Here is a 23,674-nt window from a genome sequence, read left to right on the forward strand (position 1 = left end):
AGTGAAAACCCAGAACAGGGGACTGTCTCTGTCAGTGGATGAGCTCAGGTGAAGAAATGGCTGAAAGAAGAACATCTACCTAATGGAGCAAAGCAACTGAAGGACTTACCTGTCTCCTCCAGGCTCCACCACTGTAAGGGTAAGAGAAAAAAACGTGTCTCTTTTATTACAAGTGTAATTACACTGGGGATTTGGGACTGGAACATCTCAACATAGATAACATAGAGTTTCTAAACTTTCTAAAGTGTTTTCTGTACACTTAAGCAACTTTGATGTATGCATCTCTATAGGAAATATCTTGCCAATAACCAAAACTGATTATTGTCACACAAAGCATCTATCAGGATCCATAAGGATCTTTGCGCAAGATCCAGTAAGAGCCCACATGCAAAGATATTCACAGATAAATGAGGTGGCAAAATCATAGAAGAGCTTGGGTGGAAGAGGCCAGTAAAGGCCAACTAGTCCAAGCCCCTGCAACGAGCAGGATCATCTTCAGCTAGATCTGGTTTCTCAGAGCCCTGTCCAATCTGACCTTGAATGTTTTCAGGAATGGGGAACATACCACCTTTCTGGGCAACTTGTCCCAGTGTTTTACCAACATCAACAAAAAAATTTCTTGAACCTAATCTGAATCTACCCTCTTTAGTTTAAAATCATTACCTTTGTCCTATCACTACAGGCAAAACAAGCCAAGATCTCTCAGTCTGCCCTCATAGAAGATGTGTTCAAACCCTTTGATCATTTTTGCAGCCCTTCTCTGCACCTGTTCAAATACATCCATGTCTTTTCTGTAGTGAGGACTCCAGAGCTGGATGCAGCATTCCCAGCAGTCACACCAGTGCAGAGTACAGGGGCAGAATCACCTCCCTTGCCCTGCTGGCCACGCTTCTTTGGATGCAGCCCAGGGTGCAGCTGGTTTCTGGGCTGCAAGGGCACATTGCTGGGTCATGCCTATCTTTTAATCCACCAGTACCTCCAAGTACTTCTTGGCAGGGCTACTTCTGTAGCCTTCATCCCCCAGCCTGTGTTGATACTGGGGGTCGCTTCAGCCCAGGTGAGGTTGGCGCTTGGCCTTGCTGAATCCCATGAGATCCCAGTAAGTCCCCTCCTTGAGCTTGTCCAGGGCCTTTTAGACGACATGCTGCTCCTCAGGGGTGTCAACCCTATCACAGCTTCATTTCTATCTGCAAACTTAATGAGTGTGCACTGAATCCCACTGTCTGTGTCACTGATGAAGGCATTAAAGACCAGTCACAGCACAGACTCCTGAGGGACACCACTTGTCATTGATCTGAAAGTTGAGTCATTGACCACTACTAAGTTAACCATGGCTGATTTTATGTAGGAATTAACTAACAAAATATTTATGAATTTGTAGATGGTGTTTACTCATCCCTTGCAGTCAGCTGTCTTGTATATATAGTTCTAGCTGATTATGTGATAAATGTGTCTGCACACAACTGATGAGCCAGGATCATTTGCTGGATGGGCCATTGGTGAACAGGGTTTTTGCCACTGACTTTCACAAAAGCAGATATGAATCTTCCTGGCACTCTGCTTCGTTGCTGAGGTTTACTGACCTCCCGCTCTGTGGCAGGTCACATACTGTTCAAAGATGAAACTGTCACAAAATGAGACAGCTTGAGACAGTGAGAAGAACTGGAAGTCTCTTCTCCATGCTTCTGGGAAAATGTCTGGATGAGGAAATTCAAAGGCACATTGAACGACAAGAAAGTGCAAGGATAACAACCCACTAAGAAAGCAGGGAATATTTCAGTTAGAAGTAATCACAAATACCACCACGGCAAATTCCAAAATCAATATCTTCACTCATCAAAAGTCATCTTTATTGCACATTTTGTCTCTATGATTAGATTACTGACAGTTCAGGAGCATGGCTTTGATTTATAATTCAATCTACTTGTCATCAATAGCGGGTCTGAAAATACATTTGCAAAAAGAAAGAGTCAATCAGATGAAGAGGGCAAGCTGCCAAAAGGCAGCCAGCTATTAATTCTGAGGAGAATTTGGTCTGATTTGATATTAAATAGCTAACTCACTGTCCTGGGGTGATGCTATGAAGCCTCTTTATTCCTTGACCATCCGCTCAATGCCCAGGGATGCTGTGCCTTTACGATGGACCCGGGGCCGGGGCCACAGGCCCGAGTGGGGGCAGTTTAACGGGGGCCCAGCGGCTCGGGGGCTCTGGGGCTTGGCAGGGCTCGGGAGGGAGTGCGCCGGGAGCGCTGTGCTGCTCTTTGGGTTTCTTTTGTGTTTCAGCTAGCGGGAAAAAGGTTCTGTTGGTTTTTTTCTTTCTCTTTTTCCCTTCCTTTGCCTCACTGCCCCCCTTCCCTCCTCGCTGGTCTCGCAGGGTCCCTCCCTGGCTGGTCCAAGCCCACGTGTCTGTTCCTTCTCTGGGCATTTGTTCTATTTTGAGGGTTTTTTTCCTGTTCTACCCTGTTTTGTTTGGTGTTAATAAACAGTTTGGTTTTTTCCACTTTCACTTGCTGTGACCCACTTGTCTTATTGGTGGAGGAAAAGGGGAGGCCCTTTCCCCTTCGGAGAAGACACTCCAGAGTGTTTCCTCCTGAAGTTTTGTCTCCAAAACTGAGACACTCACTAGTTTCCTAGGATGCAAAGAAGGTAGAAACTAATCATAGCTGAATCAGAGAATTATGAAAGTATTTTTGTACCCTAATTCTCTTTCATGGTATTTATCAAAGCTTTACCCAACTTGGGAGAACTGCTATCTCGTTTATCATGGGATTTAAAAAGCACTCTTAACATTGACTTTAAGATGGCTAGGTATAGTCGTAATATCACTAGCCATTAGATACTCACAGGGATGCATTTCCCTAAGGCAGTCAATTTTAGGGTATTTACTCTAAGCAACAGAAAGACAAGGCAGGTTCTTGAACTAGCAACAGTCTCTACCTGGAAAGTGCATGGGATAAAGCCTATGGATGTTGCACACAGTTTTCATCTAGAAAAAATACAAGGTTAGGAACTAAAACATTTTAAGCACTCTCTTGAAATCACAAATGACTGCGTTATCTGGGCCCTTTTCTCTGCAGATTCACCTTGGTGTGTATCACATTGGATTCTACCCTGTGGGCTTTCTCAGCTGTCCTGTCTCCCTAAGTATGTGTGGATTTACTACCAGGCGTAGTGGCACAATTGATAGCTCCACTTTGAACTTTATCACGGACTTGCAACTTTCATCTTAGAATTGGGCCTTTCTCAGGAAGATTGATTGTCACAACCTGAACTTAAGCACTTGGCTAATTGTCTGGAGCCCTGCTGAGTTTCAATTTTACTGTTTGTCTTAAATTTAATTCCTTTTTTGTAGGAGTGTCAAATTCGATCAGATTAGTCTTTTCCAGTATAAACTTGTCAGGAACCAAAAAGTAGCTCCATTTCCACCTGGGCTTTTGTCAGTACAATGGAAAAATACATTTCAAGTGATGTATTTATACAAGGAAATTACATTCCAACCACAGCTTTTCTGTTTAAAGTGTCAGATTTAATCCCTGAACAAATTAGAAAGCTAATGTTTGTATTGTTTCACTAAGTCACATGCAGATTTTATTGCCACCCATGAGTGGAGATAATACATTCAGCATTTCCTCCACACTAAGTAGTGCAATTAAATAATAAGTACTAATGACTGCATTCTTCTTGAAAATATATTTAGGTTTTTTAATTGAACATATTCCCCTATGATTTGAAAAATCTAGACTTCTTCTAAAGAAAATTCAGAGATAAGCCCAGAAGCAACCAGAGGCACAGTATGTTCTCATCATAACAAACCAGAGAGAGACAGAAAATAGTGTTGAAAAAGACAGTTAAAGATTTAAAATGTATAAATCCCATTCTTGAGAGCTCTGCCTAAGCACAGATTGCAAGGACAGTGGAAACAAGATAAAAGCTGATAAGCATTCTCATAACTGGTGGTTTTTCTCTTCCCAGTTTATCTTCTCTCATCACTCTTTAATTCCATCTTCTCATGCTCTTTTTTGCTATCTCTTCCCCTGTCATTCCTTTCTTCATGCGTTCCTGCACAATGTTTTTTTCATCTCTGTCTTAGGTTACAGTGTAAGATGTAACCAAAAGTACTTATTCTATCACTATCTGTTAAAACCAGGTGGGGCAGTGTTCTTTATCTCTTCCATGACACATCCCTGATAACTCCCTCCAGGGGATATCTTCTGCTAATGAGCCATCAAGTCTCACTGCATGACTCATAGAATTACATCTCCCATTGTGAGATGCTCCGCCCAGGGGGAGGAACCAAGCATTCCTACCTGGATGTAATCTGAGGTTTGGAACACCACAGCCAGCCCTTACCTACTGGATTCCCAGAGGACAAGAGCTACATAATCACCACTGGACCTTCAGAGGAGGACCAGATCCTTCTACAGGATCACTGCTTCAACAGAACCACATCTATCACTTCAGGAGGACTTCAGCCACCATTTAATCAGACTGCTACCACCACTCTGCCTGGCAGGGTGTCAGGTTGTATTTTGACTCTGTTAGTGTTTCTATACTATTGCATTTATTTCTTTTTCCTGTTAAATTGTAGTTCTGATTTCGAGTCTCTCCCTGGTTTGCTTTCAAACTAGTACAAGCGTTACTCTTGCCATCTGAGTAATTTTTCATCCTCTCCAGAACCACAGTCTTGCATTTGTGCTGTGCCACCCTCTTCCTTTTCTGTCTTCCCTCAAATATCTCCAGCCACAACCCCAAGTACAGACTTTTCTCTCCTACCAGTGCTTTTCTCTGCATCTTCCCATACTTTTCCACTCCAACTATTTTCCCTCACTGTTTCCCAGTTGGCTTCCATTTTATTTTCTCTTATTTTGACCTTGTTTCTCCTATTGTCTTCTTTCCATAGGTGCCCCAGATTCTCCTTTCTTTCATTTCTATAATTATGACCTATGTTATCATTTCTCCTGCTTCTTTCAGGACTCTATGTTCTCCAAGATTCACAATCATCTCAATTTCAAATATCCTTTCTTTACCTTCTTCCATTTCTCCATCTTTTCAATTTCTTTCGAAATCCCTTTTCTCTCCTCTTTGCTTTCTCTCTCTACCACCTCACTCTGTTCAGGTTCTGTTTCAGCATTGATGTTGTAATACTTCTACAGACACCCTGGCAGACTACAGAAGGTAAAAAGTAGCGTGTCAGGTCATGGCGAGGAGCCCAGAGTAACTCTTCACCTCAAAACTCACCAGTTGAACAACTAAGTTAGTTGAAGGTGCCTTGAGAGCTTCCTCCACATCCTTAGACAGCACAGTGAGACCCAAATCCCCAGGCTCCTGCTGTGTGCACAGCCCTTTGGACTGTGGCTTGTTTGAATAATCTGTGTAGCTCTTGGGACCATGAGCTCAGATGGCTTCCTGGGCTTCCTTTTTTTTTTTTTTTTTTTTTTCCCCCTGACCCGATACTGAGGATTTACATAGAGTCAAAGAACATTGCAAGGGACTTTATGAACCATGGCTAGCCTTGATGTCGTATCAGGCTGCTTGATGAGTCATTTGGATACTCTTATTTCACAGTAATCCTGCTTCATGAGCACTGTACTATGCAGATAAGCCCTCTGCCTTGCTACGTCCCTACTTGTAGTGCTTTCACGCCTTTCTTGAATGTTTGTCCTTCTGTTAGCAAGAGACATACTTGACCATATTAAGGAGAAATAGGCTTTCTCCCCACATCTCAGCTCTGACAAGACTTGAAGGGTACAGAAAAGCCAAGTTCTGCCCAGTGCCAGCCTACAGGACACCCAGAGTTCATTATCCTCCTAACCCTGCTCCTGACCTGCATGATGAATACTTCACAGGACAGCAGAGTTATTCCCACTGCTCAACAGTACTGGTGTGAAACAAGTGGTTCCTGCTTATCCTGCTACATCTCTTGTAGCTACTACCCCACCTGAAGCTTTGCTGCTGCTAGGGTAACTAGAGTTCAGTACAGATGGTCTTCAAGCCTGTCTCTACTTCTTCCTTTATGGGACCATGGAGATGGTGTATGAAGCAGTCAGAATATAAAGAGCATGATCATTTCTATAGCTACAGTGACAGCTGGTCCTGCTTAATTATTAGTGAAGCCAAAAGAAATCTAATGTTTATTGAAAAGGGGAATCTCTAACATGCTTTTTATATAATTCTTTTCAGTTTAGCTCTTTTAATGATTTTCTTGCAGCTGTTGCTGTGTGATGGTGTTTGTGGAAGATGAAACTGTAGATGCAGATGGACTGTAGATGCAGGGGACTAAATCAGTTTGCCTTTGATCATTCCCTGGATGGTGAGAGCGATTCCCATGCATGATCAACTCTCTCTAGCTAGCCGAGGAGCAATATTCTGACATTTAAACAAGGAACTTCTTGTCTCTCTTCCTAGCTGTAGGGTAAAGGGTAAAAAATAGTCAAACATCAATGAGGAAAAAACCAAGGGATTAAAAACAACCATTTGTTTTTTGTAGGATGAATGACTACTTTCCTTACTGTGATAGTGTTTCCCATGCATGGTAGTGTTCCCCTGGACTTTAAAGCTAAAGGGTAAAAATTGTGTTAAAAAAATCTCAGTGTAGAAAGGTATCTGCTTCTGAATTCTTCCTCACCAGCTGACTTTGCAAGTCAAGGCAAAAAGAAAAAGAGCTACTGATTGGCTGTTACCTGTCTTCTTATCCAGGAGTACTGTATAATTTCCATGATCCAAACTGTAATGTCTCTATAATTTGAAGCTGCTCCTTTCTGACGCTCAGTTTCGATTTGGACTGCACCCTAGTTCAAAGGTAGAGAAGCCGCCCATGTGCACATGAAGCTGGAATGATGCTAATTTCCTCTGAGCAGAGGCTTCTACAGAGTTTCAGCCTAAGACATAGCAGCACAGTTTCAGTTCCAGAGATAAAATTAGGGCAAGAGGGGAACTGTATCTGTTAGAAACGTCAGTTCTTTTGTCCACTGCTCCCAGGAACCTGCTCTTAACACCTTATTACCACCTACAGAACAAAGCAGACACTAAGTGAGTCAGCAGTCTTAATGAAAAGTATAGGGTTTTTTTATTTTTGCCGTTTTAGCAGTTCTCACACCTATCTGTAATGAACACTTCTCAGTGACAGAAAATCATAGGAAAGGACATTTAATTCTGAGCTAACATTTCCATGAAAAAAGATAATTAAAGCAAAGGATTTTGTAAAAGCTGCTGAAGAGGTGTGCAGGTGGCCTTTCCCTACGTATCCTTTAACAGGTAATTGCTGCCTGCTGTTCGACTGTTTTCTGAGTGGACAGTGTGTGCCTGGCAGCATGTGCACAAACCCAGGCATCAAACCTCATTCCTTGCCAGTTGAACAGCACAGAAGAGCCACAGCAAGCTACATTTGGGGAGTGAAAATATGCTGAGAGATCAAGAGGAAAATGTTGCTTTTTTGTACTAAAGAGTGCTATGGATATCAACTCTTTCCTCAGCTGTTTTACTCTAAAGAGGAGGACGGTGGTAGCAGATCTGGGGATCTACACATTGCAAGAAGGTATCAACAAGGCATTAAATATTTGGTATCTTTGCAAGAAATAATAGGGTTGCTACCAGCATTTTCCATTCTCGGGAGATCTGACAAAACTGTATGAGGAGCCAAAATGCAGGAGGAGCAGATCTACCTCTCAAAATGATGAATGGGCCAAAAGGGTTACTACGGACTTAGATCTAAGAAATGCTAAATGCTACACATGGAAGTGAACTCCATGTGCTGGTACAGGCTGGAGCTCTGCAGAAAAGGATCTTGCGGTCCTGGTAGGAAAGAAGTCAATTTGAATCAGCAGCAAGCTCTTGCAGCAATGCGAAAGTATCAAAAGTAGGTCAAAGGAAATGGTGATTCACTTCTACTTGGCACTTGTGAGGCTGCATCTGGAGTAGTCTTCAGTTCTGGGAGTGAGTCCAGAGGGAGGTCACTAAGATGGTGAGGAGCTGGAGTATACGACCTTTGAGAGGATAAGGGAAGTAGGGAGAAAATAAAAAAATTCTAATAACTCTCTTCAGACATCTAGTCAGGGCTATAGAGAAGAGAGTTGTAGAGAACACAAATCTTGCCTCTTCTGAGAGATGCACAGTCAAAGGACAATGGGTAGTGATAACAATTTGTGGGAAAGGAAGTTCGAACTGGTCATAAGGAAAATGCTGTTCCCTATGACAGTGATAAAGCGCTGTGACAGGTTGCCCAGAGACATCATGGAACCCCCATTCTCCATCCCTGGACATTTTCAAAATTTGACAGGAAAACATCCTGAGCAACTTCATATAACATTGTGGTCTGCTCTGATTTCAGCAGGGAAATTTAATGATATGTATGAAATGGCAGTATCTGGAGAGCTACTACAGAGCACCTAGCAGGTTTGGGGCATGGGGCTGTTAGGTACTATAAAAGCTGAAAGAAGATGGATCCTGTTAATTTAGTAAAAAGAGCTAAACTTGGAATGGTATCCACGGCATCAAATGTCCTGTTTAGGATCTTCTTTAAAATGGATGACATACTATATTTATGAATGCAGGTTTGCAATGACTCCATAAAAGGATTATTCATAAAGCACTGCATTTTATAGCTTCCTCCTCACCAAGTCTTTTCCCAAGAGTAAGACCTCTTTTAAAGGTTCCTGAAGTGATCTGGGGAGAATTGCAAGTTTTGTTTACAACAAACAGTTGTGGAAAAGCAGTCTGGCAAATGTTACCATGAAAGACAACTGATTTTCTAGAAGACAAGTAAAGACCTCAGAACATCTTAAAACCAAAAAGGAATCTCAAGATTTTCAAGTGAGTCTCATTGTTTTTCAAAGGTGGACTTGTGGTTGTGTGATACCTATAATCAGCAGTACTCTACAGAGAATACGATTGAACAAAATTCATTTTGGAAATGTGTTGCTGAAGTTCTTTCATCTCAAGAGTATGAGGAAACAAACTCCCCAAGCTGTGTGTCATGGGTTAGCATAGCTACAGAAGTGATTCTCTTGCAAAGGGGGGCTTACAGCTTCCTCTATGACCTAACAGAACCTATCAACTGGCTGGTTTGAATATTGGCTACTTTTTAAGCCACTTAAAGAGCTCGACATGCCTCTGTGGCCCACATTTAAGAATGAACAAATCCCGGGAAAGTTCTCTCTTGCTTCCGGCCTTGGGACAGGTAACTGGAGGACCCATGCTGCCCAGCAGGGATGGGCTGGGCCCTGCTCGGCCTGGGCTGGGCCGGGAGGGCCATCCTGGAGCCGTGCGGCCCTGTTCCATCCGCAGCCCCTCCCGATAGCCCTGCTCCGTGCAGGCAGACCCTGGTGCAGGCAGATCCTGCTGCAGCCAGGGCTCATCTGAGACTGCTGCCCTGCTGTCCAGCAAGGATCATGTGACCCATAGCGATCAGCAAACTCCATCTGCAAGGCCAGGGTGAGATTAACCCTTCTAGTGCTGTAAGTGTCCTCCAGAACAGATGAAGCCTGCAGACATCAATTCTCTCCCGAGTCAACGCCATAAAGACACCAAAGTCAGTGAAGAAGGAAGAGCTGAAACCCTGAGGGAGGAGAAAGAGGAGATGCTTCGAGCTTAGAAGTTGAAATTCTGTTGTAAAGCTATGGTGGTGATGGACTATGATATATCAGAGTACTTGTAATTTCATGAAATCATGGGGGGGTTGGAGCATTCAAACTGTAATTGTGAGCAAAAGTACTTGTGCTGAAATAAACAAATGACAGTAGCTGTAATTTGATGAGGCCCCTTTTCTCCCAGGGGAGGAGGAGAGCCTCTGTTTCTAGAGATGAAGATGATGAGGACCCATTTGCTCGCAGGGAAGGGGGAGGGCCTCTATTCCTAGAGATGAAGATGCTCCCAGAGATGGGTGAAGAGAACCTTTGTTTCTGAACAGCTCATCCTTAAAATGGTACCCCATTAGCTCAAGATTGGACCCTCAAAAGCAGTTGAGGGGAAAGCTGTAAGTCGAGGGAAGAGACTTTCACATGCAAGCAGAGAGCCAACCCAGGTGGCTGTCTCATTGTGATGCTGAAGCCAGGAGAGAACTTCTTGTGGAGATGTTTCCATAGCATGAGCAAGATAGACTCCTCTCCCTAAGTGAACTGAAAAAGGTTATTATAGAAGTGGTAACCTGACTGAAAATCTCAAGGGTTGTCTTTTTACATTGTCAGTGGGAGAAGGGAGAAAGGTGGGGGGAGGAGAAGTGTTCTGAAGGCTTGGTCTAATTTTTTTTTCATACCTTTAGGTCTGTTAATAAACTTCTTTATATTCTTTCAAGTTTTGTGCCTGCTTTGCTTTCTCCTAATTCTTATCTCACAGAGGGTAAATAAGTGAGTAATGAGTATTTTGGACCAAACCACTGCACTCTAATTGGTGTTTCTGCCCAGTTACAAACTGAACCCACTACACTGTGACAACCAAAGTCTAATGCATGGTCCAGAAGGGAATCAATAAATGCAGGCTCACCTCCAATGTTTAGGAGCCATGTGTTTGCATCAAAGTTGCTGCTGTGACTCAGAAAGGTCACTTGAGATTTAATGAGGCTGGAAATAGAGCAAGAGCTGTTGTCCTCTGCTTGTGAGAGCAAGGGCCCTTGTGGCAGTGTTCACTTGAGCAGTGCAGTCAGAAGATACTGACCTAGTGTAATTTTGTTCCTAGCACAGAGTGCTTCAGCAGGTAAGTGAGCAGGGTAAGACGAGAGCATACAATAAAAACACTGTGGAGAAAGTGATCTGATGGAACGCTTCCAGTTTCATTTTCTGGAAATGGAAGGACTATCTCTCACTGTCTGCTTTTTCACCCTCTGATACTAAAAAACCAGAAAAACTTCATGAGCAGTCTTGAGATTAGTACTGTATTTAAACCCATTTAATTATTGTGATGAATTACATGCCTGCCATTGATCTCCTTATTTTTCCCAAAGTACTTGTAGGATGTTCATTTTGCTTTCTCAAAGTACCAAGTTTGAAGTGGATTTCTGTTTACTTATGTTAGTAACTGGTCACAGGAATCAAAATGAGCTGTACATGACTAAATGACCAGTTTGTTTTACTGTCCTCCATGGCAATGCTGATAAGGTTTTCTGACACCATGCAAATCAAGCTGCTATCAGCAAAAGGCATTCCCTGTATAAAAAGCAAAAGAAGCAGGCAAGCTGCAGTTATTACCTAGAAAAGATAGAAGCAGTTTGGGGAAAAGGAGCTCCCTTTCAAAGAAAATGTCAGGTCAAGGAGGGGGATGGGATTTAATGAGGTAAGAGGACAAGAGACCTGAGGCGTAATTAAGTCCCAGAAGATCTCACTGAGTGTTCAGCAGAACCTGCACTCAGCAGTCCTTCCACCTTCAGTGGAATTAAACTTTAATTTGGTGTCTAAGGGGAGAGGAAAGGCCTGCATTATCAAGCGTAGAAATCAATGAACCGTGTGGAGGAAAAGGTCACACCCCTGCTTGCAGAACAGAAGGTCGAGAAGGAAATGGTGAAGATAGAGAGCAGCTCAACACTTTCAGTGTTGGGAGTGGGAGGGGTGGATGTCACCCCACAGATTTGTCACTACCTCTCCTTCCATAAGAGAATTTCCATTTCCATTGAAGAAGGCAATGAAGAGGTTTTTCTCTGTGCTTGTGGCCATTGTTGCTGTTTTTAAAGAACTGTTGCAGAACTTTTTACCTGGTTTAATGCAGGTATCTAGCAGACAGGTAAAACATGCATTTCTGTACACAGTGGACTTAAATATTTCAAGACATCTCAGCTCAGTGTGTTCTCCTGGTGTCACTGGGCATTTTATCCTCCCTGCTACACCCATAAATACCTACCATCAGACACCCAGTTTCTATATGGAAAGAGAATAAATTTCCATGCAGAATCTTTCCTGAGTAACAACTAGCAATCCAAATCAGTGCAAGTAATGAGCAGCAGATAGGAGTAAGAACAGCAGACACTATGAATGTACTTCCCACTGTCAACTGAATGCAGATTTACTGAACCCAGGCTTTCCCAAAAAAAAGTGGAGCTCTCTCCCTAAGGAGACACTGCACTGAGAACAGTGGAAATTCAACAAATCCGTCTACAAATTGGTCTCTTTGCTGTGTGACACTACCATTTTAGTGAAGCCACCTTCCTGTGCCGTTCCCCATCAGCCACCCCTCAGCTCTCATCCCATGATGCATCAACTGCAGATACCTTAGACACTGTTCTACTACCTGATATTTTCCCAACAGCATGCCTGGGCACACCATATATAGTATTCTCATTACCATGTTGTTTGGAAGCTAAAAAATATTTTCATTCATCTTCAGAATGAGCAGAACATCAACAGAAAGACAAACCTATGTAAAACAGGTAAGCACACATACTCTCCCCAATACCTGGCCCAATAGGAGGGTAACTCTTAGGAAATGACATTTGCTTGATCCACATGGTGGACTTAGATATCATCTGCATGGAGTCACTTCATGGATTACCTCACACAAGGGTGAGTGGCCAACACTCCACTTTCCATTCATGCAGAGGGTGGCCTTGAAATCAAATAAACTGTAGTCTCACTGCTTGTTTTACTGTAGAACCATACAACAGGTATGGTTCATCCTGCAAAACATGCATGTGTGCAGAGTGCAGAAAGAGTAGCTTGCCATTTAGCTCAAAAAATACCTTGTAATCATCCTAAGGTTTCCTAAAGTATCTTGTCTTTATAGTTTCCACGTACTTTGTCATGCCCAGGGGAAAGTGATAAAGGGGGAAATCTTGCCTCCATGTAAAAGGATTTTTCTGAGCTGAAATTCACAGCCTCAGCAGACCATAGTTTGCAGAATGCCTGCAACTGGTCTATCAACTTTGGTTGTATTTTCAGCTATTTACACTTGTACGTCATCTTAACTAGAAGGCCTTTCCCTTCATACTTGCTTCACAGCTTTCACCATGGCAATTTTTTTGGAGCCACAATTGAACTTACCTGGTCAGCACTGAGCTTCAGTAGGCATTCTGCTTGCCTCTGCCAGATCATGTGCATCCTCCATTCAACAGACCTGCTACTACAGTTAATTTAGATGCCCAATGAAACTTTCACATCAAATGTTCAAATTACAACCTTTTCCTGACCATCCCTCATAAAGTACAGTGGATGCTGCACTTCTTTGTAAGACCAAGCTGCAGGTCTCATCCAAGCAAGTTGGGCACTCCAGATAATTCCACAATAGAGAGCTGAAATAACTCCTATCTCACCCTGCCCAATCACTCCAGCTCAGGCATGGATGGTTCCCCCCTGATCTGTCCACTGTCTGATCAAACCAAGCTTTCCTCTAGGACTGCAGCTGAGCAAACCTACACCTTTTCAGCTGCAGTTAGTCAGAGTTCATCAGCCAGCCCCTCTGAGAAACAGTGGAAACCCATCTGAATTGCTTTCAGAATTAAGTCATTAGTTTCCATTGTCTTGAGCAATAAACTTGGAATTAGACCCAAAGAAAGCACTAATCCTGCTACAACTTTTACACACTAAGAAACCCCCTCCAGCTTCAGAGCTCTTGATACATGGTTGTGATGGATTTCTTGGGTGTAGATAAGGCCTTCATTATCACTTCACTGTAGACACCCTAATGTTTTTTCCAAGTGTTATTTCAATGCTTCCATGATTATTCAGATTCATTCCTCCAATGACAAAAATGAAAAAACTGAAAGATCAGCATCCATTCTCAAATCTTTGCACAATGCTTGTTTCACAATGGGAGCCATCATCTTACAAAAAAAAAATCCCCAAAACCCCAAACCAATTCCAGCAACTACTCTGACTTCCCTGCAAAATTTTTATGACAAATTTCACTGTACAAGATCAGATTTCAGTCTTGCAGGATTTTTTTGTGAGACACAGATCAGTAACAAAAGCTACAGGTCAGTAACAAAAATACTCTCAAAACTCCAGAAATGAGTCTTCATTTTCTTAGAACAGCTGTAGAAAAACTGTAACTTTCCAGTGAAATACACAGCATGTGCCAGTAGGTTTCCATAATCCTACAGAATAAATTAATTTGGGTACACAAAGAATTTAGCCAACAGCAACAAACCGTATGGCTAAGTCTCAAAAGTGTCTTGTTAACTAAATAAAGGAAGTTTTAAAGATGTTTGTTTGACAGACCTGTATAACTACTCTTCTGTTGAATGTGGCTAAAGTGTGAATTAGAGTTAAAATTGTAATAAAAAGAGTCATTTTCATTAGTGTGCATCCAAACTGACTGTGTTACCACAAGCTTGCTTTAATGGCTTTTATAATCTCTCTGCTCACTTTCCACGCTGTTTGCACTAGCAAGATCTAATTCACAAGAATATTTCCAGAAAGATTTCTGAGTTAGCTCATCTCATAAATGAGACGTTTGCAGTGTCACTTCCACTGTGGAGTGCTGGTTTCAGAAGCATCCAGTTCATCGTCAAAAGTGGTACCATGTTTCTTCAGTGCCCAGCATCCCACACTGAAAATGAACAACCAGTAATGTGCCAAACAGGCTTGGCCAATTGACTATGGACAGCTAAAATGAACCTGTAACAAACACTCACTGTGTATTCTGGAGTATTAAATGTTTTTAAACCTCGGTATAGTTATTTTGCAAGCAGAAAAATGGGTGAAATTCAAATGAAAGGGACTAAGAACTTTTTAGGCCACCATGGGTGGACTAGAGCATGTGGGTGGCCAGCTACGGAGGAAGAGGGTGGTATGACAGATCTCAGTTACATCCTATTATGTGCCCATTCCCAGCCTATTTGCTGGAAATACTGCCTTCATTATCTATCCATTTAGTCTGTAGAAATTCAAGCCAGAGCTTCATTTACTTTTGAATTTTTCTACAGTGAAATTCAATCTTCTGGGGTGCTAAATTGGTTCTGCAGTGTTGAATATCCCAAAGCCCTCCAAGCCTCAAAAGACAGCAAACTCCTGTCTTGCTCCACTCCCAAGAGGATCTTACAGTGGGGAAAACTGATTTAAATGACAATGTAAAACTTTGCTGGCGGCAGGAAAAAAAGCCTCTGCAACCAAGTATTAATCTTAGCTTGATGCTAAAGGCAGAAGCACTGCCAGAAGAGCTGCTGTCCTCAGAGAGGAAGACATATATTCCCTACCTTGCTTCAACTAGCACAGTCAGCACCTTCATGGGCCCTCTGAGACCTTTCTTTGCCCCTGTGTCTTTTCTCAAGGCACAGTATTTCTTAAAAACAAGTCTTAGATCAGTCCACAGAGAAATGAAGCACATACAAGCATTAATGGTGCAATACATTCCTCAGCAGAAAGCAGGACATAAGGACACCACAATTCTACTGATGGACAATTCTTGCCTACTGAGTCTCCCTGTTATCCTGACCAAGTGATAAGAGTTTAAGACAAGATATAAGACCAGGCCTGTGGCTCCAGAACTACTGCCTGTGCTGGGGAATTTCCCAGGTGAAGAAAGCTGATCTCTGGCAGGAGGGAGCTGGAAGGTGGGCTGGAGCGGGAGTAGTAGATTTTACATCACAAATATGTTTCCTTGCGTTTTTCCCAACATTAAAATAGTTTTCATAGAAATCGCTGATGTCAAAGCTGATCAGAGCCAAGCAAATCCCTGTGTTTGGAGTGTAAACCTTGTGATGAGCATGCTATGAAAGAATGAAGACTGCTGTTTGCAAGCATGTACCTACACTACATGGTCACCTACATCAGTCCCACCATTAAGTCAGGTATGAAAATGAGCACTAGCTAAACTTTGGCTGTTTTCAGTTACCAGTGTTATGCCAAGATAAATAGCCTAATGCTAACTGTCCCTGCAGATGATGAATCTTTGTGCTTCCTAGGGTGCATTTCTCCATTCTCAAACACATCTAACCACTAACAAGGAACAAGTAGTGCATTGCTTAAAAGGATGCTGGCCCAAAATATAAATGGAAGAGGTAATGCCTTGAGAAACTTGTGACTGGAAAAGGAAACTAGCAAGAAATCTCAGGCTACATCATGAAAAGAGAAACCTGGAGGAAACTGTGTGAATGAACATTTTTAGTAATAAATTTCATAGACACACAAACCAAAACTTTGGTCCCCAGAGCTCACTGCACAGCCACTCTCTTAAAATACCTTCCACAGCCAAGTGAAATTTACTTACTGGAGGAACTTGTAGCAACAACCAAAAAACTGCAGCCTACTGTTCCCCCCAATACATCCAGTAAAATTAGTAATGTGGAACCTGATACACCATCCACTAAAGGCAGTAAGAGCTTCAGCCCTTCAGTGGATGAATCCCTCAATAGCATGTGTGGAGTGAAGTGGATCCTGTCTCAAAGATGAAGGAAAGAGATAGTCAACCACTTCCACCCAAGCAGGTGCTGTGAAAAGAAGCACACCAAATATTACAGCAAGCACACTGTTACTCTGCTCATTCCCTGCATGGGAAGGAAGGCTCTTTAGACCTGCCAAGGCTGTGCAGTGAAACACCAACACAAATCCTGCAGACTCAAGCTGAATGCGGTTGCTGATTGAAAAATAACAGAATCCCAGATAACCTGAGACACATTTTGAGGGCTTAACACAGGCATGCACCATCAGTAAGAACTTTTGTTTATTCATGGACTCTGTTACTTCATCTGCTGAATACCATTTGAGACATGCATGCCACAAAGCAAGACAAACAAGTGCAGCAAGATCACTGGAAGCACTGCTGATGTCAGATACTTTTAGTTTCTTGTAATTTCCAGGCATCAGATGTGTGTGGCAGAGCTGGGGTGCGAGTTGGGAGGCAGCACTATCTCTCTCCAGAGATAACTTCTGCCTTCCTCACATTGAGTCATATGCATCTATGTGATGTTAATACTGAACTGGTCAATAGCCTAAGGAAAATTGGCTGCTAGGTGTAAAATAGTTTCAGCACAGGCCTTGAGGTATACACACTTTCCAACAGAGCAGTTAGGATTAAGCACTGGCCTTAATAAATAAACAGGTTCCAACTTCAGCTGTTTGTTCCATGTTGCAAATATTTCCATTCCAAAAAAATAGCTTTGTGGCTTCAAAGAAAACTGGTTTCTAAATAAAAACATCTTTGTCATTAATTATCACAGCCATTCCAAGGAGTTCTTTGAATATTAAGTAATTAGTGTAACCGGGTAAAAGAGGATGAGACCTGTCCGTAACAGAACTGTTAACGCATAAAGGATAAGACTCAGTTTTGTCATCTGAAAACCACATTACTTTCTCTGGTTGGAAGTAGGTAAAATGCCCTCAGGAAATAGCTATTTGGTTCTCACCGGGAAGTAATCTGATACTCACACATCTCCAGCCTTATTAAAACCTCAGTATGAGGTAAAGTCAAGGATGTCAGCTTAGTTTCTTGTTGCATTGAAAGGACAAGGGTGATGTTTGAAAGGAAAAGGTTTATTATTTTTAATCAGACACTCAGGCAAATCACGATGTCAGTGCATCACATGCAGAGCTGTTTAGTTTTCCAGCAGCCCACACAAGACCAATAATGTGAAGAAAAGCAGAGGAGCTAGAGGATGGATCTTGCAAGGTAGTATGCACTGAAAAGCTGTGCAATAGCTTAAGCATGTTCTTAATTTAAAGGCCATGATCAGTCCTCACCACTATTTTTTCAATAGAAGCACTTGCTTCCACGACTGGCTGAGAATGGGATGACACAGAGGATATAAGAAGAAACATCCATGCATGCTAATAAAAATGGTCATTACTATGAAGGTAGCTATAAGGGGGTTTTATGGATGCTGTGTGTCAGGCCATCAAATTTTGCTTCTCCAGCTAGAACTGATGTAATGTATCAAGCATGTTCTCTATCCTGAGCCATGTTTTTACTATTATTAATCTTTACTTCTTCGATGCTTGGTTTTCTTTGAGAAGAGGCATTGAGGACCAAAATCAGGTGAGGGGAGTTAGATGAATTATATAACTGTAGTGTGTGTTTCATCAGAGAATTGAAAACTAGGCCAAGTGAGCTCCCTGCCATAGGTTTTATATTTTGACTTGCACAGAGGAATAAAAGGGTTTGGCATCTATGCCTCCAGTTTCAAAAGAAGGCAGAACCATTCACTTTGCTTTCAGATTTCACGCAAATTCATGTGATGCTTGTGGGAAAGCACAATCCTATGAGAGAAACAACATAAAGCATATCCTAATGAAGATCTGTTCAAATTTTAATTGTTTCAGAACACAAATGTTATACTAAAACTTACCGGAAGGTCACAGGAGTGGCAGATGGATGGTGTAAAATAGTCGTTGCCTAAAAGGGCAATGTCCACAGCAATTCTCATTTCTCATAGCACTTTGCCAACCTACCTTGCCTCACCTATCTTGCTCTGAATGTCTTCTCTGATCCATTTTGAGAAGTCCGGAGTCCTGTTCTTTGACCATTCAGGCTTCAATACACTAGCTGAAGGCTGCCATGACAAGGCCACAAGACATTTAGTTGAGGACTTGTATGTCACCAATTCAAACTGAGCCACCCACACCCTCCTGAGGAGGAATTTTTTCCTGGATGGCAGATAGAGTAAGACAGTGGGGATCACAAGGGCTGAAAGTTCCAATATGGCACATTCTACACACAAACCAATCTATAGATTTTCTGCAAAGCCCCAGCAATCAACTCAGACAAAAAGTGAGGATCAGGAACCATTCCCTACAGCACATGGTGAGGAGTTGCTACCTGCCCTGCCCTAGGGCTTTGCAAGTGCAGCCCTCCTCATGGCCACACTCAGTCTGGTGACTGCCCCATGGCTCTGCAACAGGAAGACCATCTCCATTATCCAAGCCTATTTATTCCCATTTTGCAGTCCCATTATAGAAGTTCCCCATGTTGAACCAGAGGGATGAGTCAACACCAGAGAGGGGATTAGTGCCAGAGTATGGCCAGAAAGTTCCTGGCTCTCACTATGCCCTCTGATTGCACCTCTTTATCATACAAGGGCTGTTTTTTGTCAAGCAATATCTGAGGGGGGAAAGAAAAACAAAAAAAGACCAAGAGATTTCAAAATAACATACACTGCTTGTCAAAGCCTTGTATATGTCCCCAGGTGCCAAGCCAAGAAACTCTCCTTAGCAGCTTTTGTTGGAAACAATTAAAATTGAAATTTACTTAACTTGATAAAGTTGAAATCAACATTTCAACTCTATCTTTTCTCTCCTTTCAGACAGCTATGAAAAGTTTGTCAAAAATAACAATACCAGCATTCACTGAGGCTGGCTCGGTCTGCTATGTTTGAGTCATAGCCAACACATGCCTCTGCTAGGAGAGGGCAGCCTGAAAACTCGAGGAGTCTATTTCTTTTGAGCTGGATATTCCTAATGTCAGGAGAAAAATGCACCAGTGAGATGAAAGCAGTGCAGAGCATGAGTGATGGAACAGTGAAGACAACATACGAGGCTAAAAAAACAACCTAAATGTTTCTTAAATGGCACGTTAAGCCTGATTTCCAGCAATAGTGCTTTTGCCCATATTAATACAAGATGCTTTTATGTAGGTGTCAGCCCATTTAACAGCTGGCATATGACATTACTCCCAGGGAATCTGGTAAATCAGTGAGGCTGTTGTTCTTCAGCTGGGGTCAAGAAATATGGAGAGGGGAAAAACAAAACCAGGGTGGCTAACTCAGTACTTGACCTCAAACCGCTTCTGAAATGTGTGAACAAAGTGATTTGCAATTACTGGTAGAATTAATGCCTGTTTTGCCTGCTAAATTAGAAGTCAAAGTTGGTTTGTATGCATGAAATGCCGATTGTCAAAGCCAGCCTTTGTTCTGCTTGGCTTAGCTATAGTGATGGGTGCCAGGCTCATCTTCATGTGACCAGGTACTCAGCACTGTAATTTGCCAGGGACACCATCCCTTTGTGCTTGTGACGCCAGCGTCCATTGTGTTGTGATTGTCTGGTGTGAATCTGAACTTTCCTTATTATTTCAGGGGCATGCTCAACAACTGCAGCACCTTGCAGTGAGAGACACAGCTCTTAGTGACTGTGTCTGGAAGCCATTCTTCTCCAAGTCTTTGATTTCTATAGTTCCCATCATCCCTGTAGTTTGTCATGGTCTTGCAATGGGAATGAAATTGATACAAATCTGAGCTCTGGGACCCAATGACCTACCAAGCGAAACAAATGGCAAAAATGGGACTTTCCTCTAAGAACATCCTGCCATCAATTCACAAGAATTCAGATTTGGGGACAGACAGGGTGAAAATATCCAACATGAGAAAAAGATCCCTGTCTCTAACAGTAGGACCTCAGCAATCTGAGCATCTTATCACCCTACAGTTTAATCAAAGTTTAAATGGTGGTTACTATTGCAGGCACGTTTTCTTCACAGGTACAGAGATTATGGTGCTTTTACGTGAAAAATAATCTTTCGAGAAATGGGTTAAACCAGCAGTTCTAGAACATGTGGAATAAAAACAAACACTTGCAACAGCCATGGCCACAAGAACAGCAGACGCTCCAATTTCATCAGTACTCACCTAAGTCAGTCTGATTACCAAGTTCCCCTGCAATAGAACAAGATGCTTTGGAAAGCAATAAGGAAACCAGAAACCTGGATTAAGGTATGAGATGCACATGGTAGCCTGTGCCACGCAGGAGGCTGGCAGAGAGTTAATTGTGCCAGAGCTACAGCTGCTCAGTGAACTTCCCTATAGGAGGCAGCAATAATACTGCTACTGTCAAAGTGAGGAGCCCATGAAAAAATACAGAAGTGTTGCTCTTGAGAGTAATGGTTGCAGCATTGGTCTGGGTGCATGCACTGAATCAAAGTCTGGCAGCAGCTGTGGGCGCAGCAATATCCCATTCTGGCAATTGGCAACCAGCAGTGGAGTGAGAACTGCATTGTATAAAGGCCTGTGAGAATACAGATTTATGGCTGCTTGGATTGAAGCAAATACATTAACTTCACCCCTTTGGGGAAAATAAAAGGAATGCAGCCAACATGTAGCAGACAAAATCATTAGCATGCAAATAGATTTTGGTACAGCAAAGACATGTACTGAAAAATATTAAATAATGCTGTGTTACGCAGAGCTCCCATTTGCTTTACTGAACTAAAAGGACTCATTTGAAGTTCTGTCTATTACCTGAAACAGAATGAAAAGCTATACATCAAGAAAAATAAATGCTAAACTTTGCCCAAAAGTTACAATGGCAAATTTTATGTGAAGTGATATTAATAAAGAGCCTTGCTGGTGATATGGGTTATCATTTTATATTATCATAAACTAGGTACTAGTGAGTGAGTAAATAATACATGTCTCAGTTTCTTACAGGTTCAAATAAATTTAAGCTGGTAGTTAAATCCAAAAGAAGTTTCAGATCAGCCCAGGTGGAATTTAAATATTTATAGTTTAGTGTGATGAATAACAAGTACAACAAAACAGACCCTCTTCCACATATTTATCAAAAAGCAATAAAAATGAAAATGAAGTGCTAGTCTTAGGCCCCATCTACTAAACCAATGAGGTAGAACAAGTTTCTCTAATTAATCAATAACCCAGAGGGCAGGGAGTTAGCTTCTGCATATTCCCTGAATATTATTTTATGTGATATTCAGAAGGGAAGGTGACATGATGCATATATAGAATTGCTCTGGATTTATCCTACTGATGTTTCATTTTGCTGTAAAATACTTAAATACTTGGAAAACAAATGGAAATAAATTTACTATAATTTCATGATAAACTGGATGCCCCTTGGAGAAGTAGGATATGGACTTCTATTTTAATTTTGAGGAACATGTTCTGCAGAGTGAAAAAGCATGTGCAGAGGAGACTGGGAGTGAAACAGAAGAAGTCTGAAGAAAGATCCTACAGCTCCAGGATTGAGGGCACCCTCTTAAATGTGAGGGAACATAGAGATTTGAATTCCAGGTTTCTGTATAATAGACAAGCATGCTGAAAAAAAAGGGGGATCAACACTTCCCCTACTTTTTGAGTGCAGAGAGTGGGGGGAAAAAAGCCCAACAAAAATTGTTCAGCCTGAAAAATTTAACTCAAATCCATACATAGAGTTTCCCATGAAGCCAACAGATTTGCACTGGCACAAAACAGATTAATCACACTGGAAAATGAGGCTTTCCATCTACCAAAGAGATTTTACAACTGAGATTGACATGCTCTTGGAGCCATGCTGTTTCTCCATTCTCTCCTGATCGAATCTCCTGGGTGGTACAACTACAGGATGTAACTTAGAGAATCTTGTCTTGGGACAGTCTTCAATGTAGAATTCACTAAATAAATGGTGACATGATGGTATTTGTCAGCAGTGGCACATCAAAGGCTAACAAACGAGCTTATTAAACACATAATTTTTCCACACTTGACAAAAAAAGTTAGGAGGTATGCAAAAATTCCTTTCCACAGTACATACCTTGATTAGTCAAAGGATTAATACCTACTAACTCTGTTTTTATAGCATGGTCAGCTAGATGTTAGCTGAATTTCTTGAAAAATTGGGCCCTCATGATTTTGTATACCTTTTGGGATTGTGTTCAAACTCAGAGGAGGTTTAGACATTGGGCTAATATAACAAGATTTGGAATAAAATCTCCCTGAGTATAATGAAGTAGAAGGGATGTTCCAGCCCACATTTGAGGCAAGACCTTACGAGAGAGCTCTTACCTCCTCTCTAAGCTACAGTCAATTCACTGATTGTTTTGTGATCTTATTAAATCACAAGTCTGGTTCTGTGACATCTTCATAATACTTTGCATGGTGTCTCTGGCAATAGGCACCATTTCCTGGAATATAAGCAGGAATGAGACTCAGTGACTATTCACATTATGCTCCACGTAAACCAGGATAACATCAGTATGTGCTTGGTCCTCCAAAGTCAAAAAACACCTTCCTTTTATTCCTTTCTACTTTTAACTTCCTCAGTCACTACTTGAACCTATTAACACTCTTGGTCCTTACAGATCCTTGTAATAACCAATTCTATAATGTAATTAATCACAGTGTGAAAAAATACTTATTTTGCTTTCTGTATACCACTTGTTTAAATGTTATTTTTCTCTTTGGCAGTACTTCATGTGTGCAAAATGGGATTTCATCTGTTATTTTAATGTTTGGTCACTCAGATACCTCAGATCCTTCCTGCAAAAAAGCTTTGTACACAATAAGGTTCTTACCTTGGGTAAGGGCATGCTAGTCATTCGTAACACCAGACATAAATAATTCCAGTAAAGCCACAGTGAAACACTGTTACATCAGCTGAAGGTGACCTAGCATCCCTTTTTTGGCTGTAAGGGGCCAGGACTACTGGGAGTGTCTTGGTCTCCTGTCAAAAGCATTTTTTGGATGATATTTTGTTCTGGATTTTTGCCGGACAAGATTTTTCTTCTATCTCTGTCCCAAGTCAGGGCTCTGGAAAAAGGCCTGTAACAGGCCTGTTCAGTTACACTGAAATAATTTCATCCTGTTTACAGTCCAGTCTGCAGTTAAAAAAAGCTTGTGTCTACTGGGAAAGTTTGGCTTGACTGTGGAGTTTAAGCACCTGCCCACCTTTGGCTCAGGAAGGAGCCTCTGAGTGAGGCAGAAGGGACACCTATATTCACTACAGTCCACACACCAATATCTCTCTTTACACAAAATTGTGAGTATAAAGGAGCACAAATTATTTCCTGTGCAATGGGAACATCCACCCAGAGCTTTCTGCCTGGATGCCCACAACAGCAG

Source organism: Corvus kubaryi, unplaced genomic scaffold (genome assembly GCF_017639235.1).
Source record: "Corvus kubaryi isolate FWS band 111438036 unplaced genomic scaffold, C.kubaryi_AGA036_p1.0 split1-37296, whole genome shotgun sequence".
Classification (NCBI taxonomy): domain Eukaryota; kingdom Metazoa; phylum Chordata; class Aves; order Passeriformes; family Corvidae; genus Corvus; species Corvus kubaryi.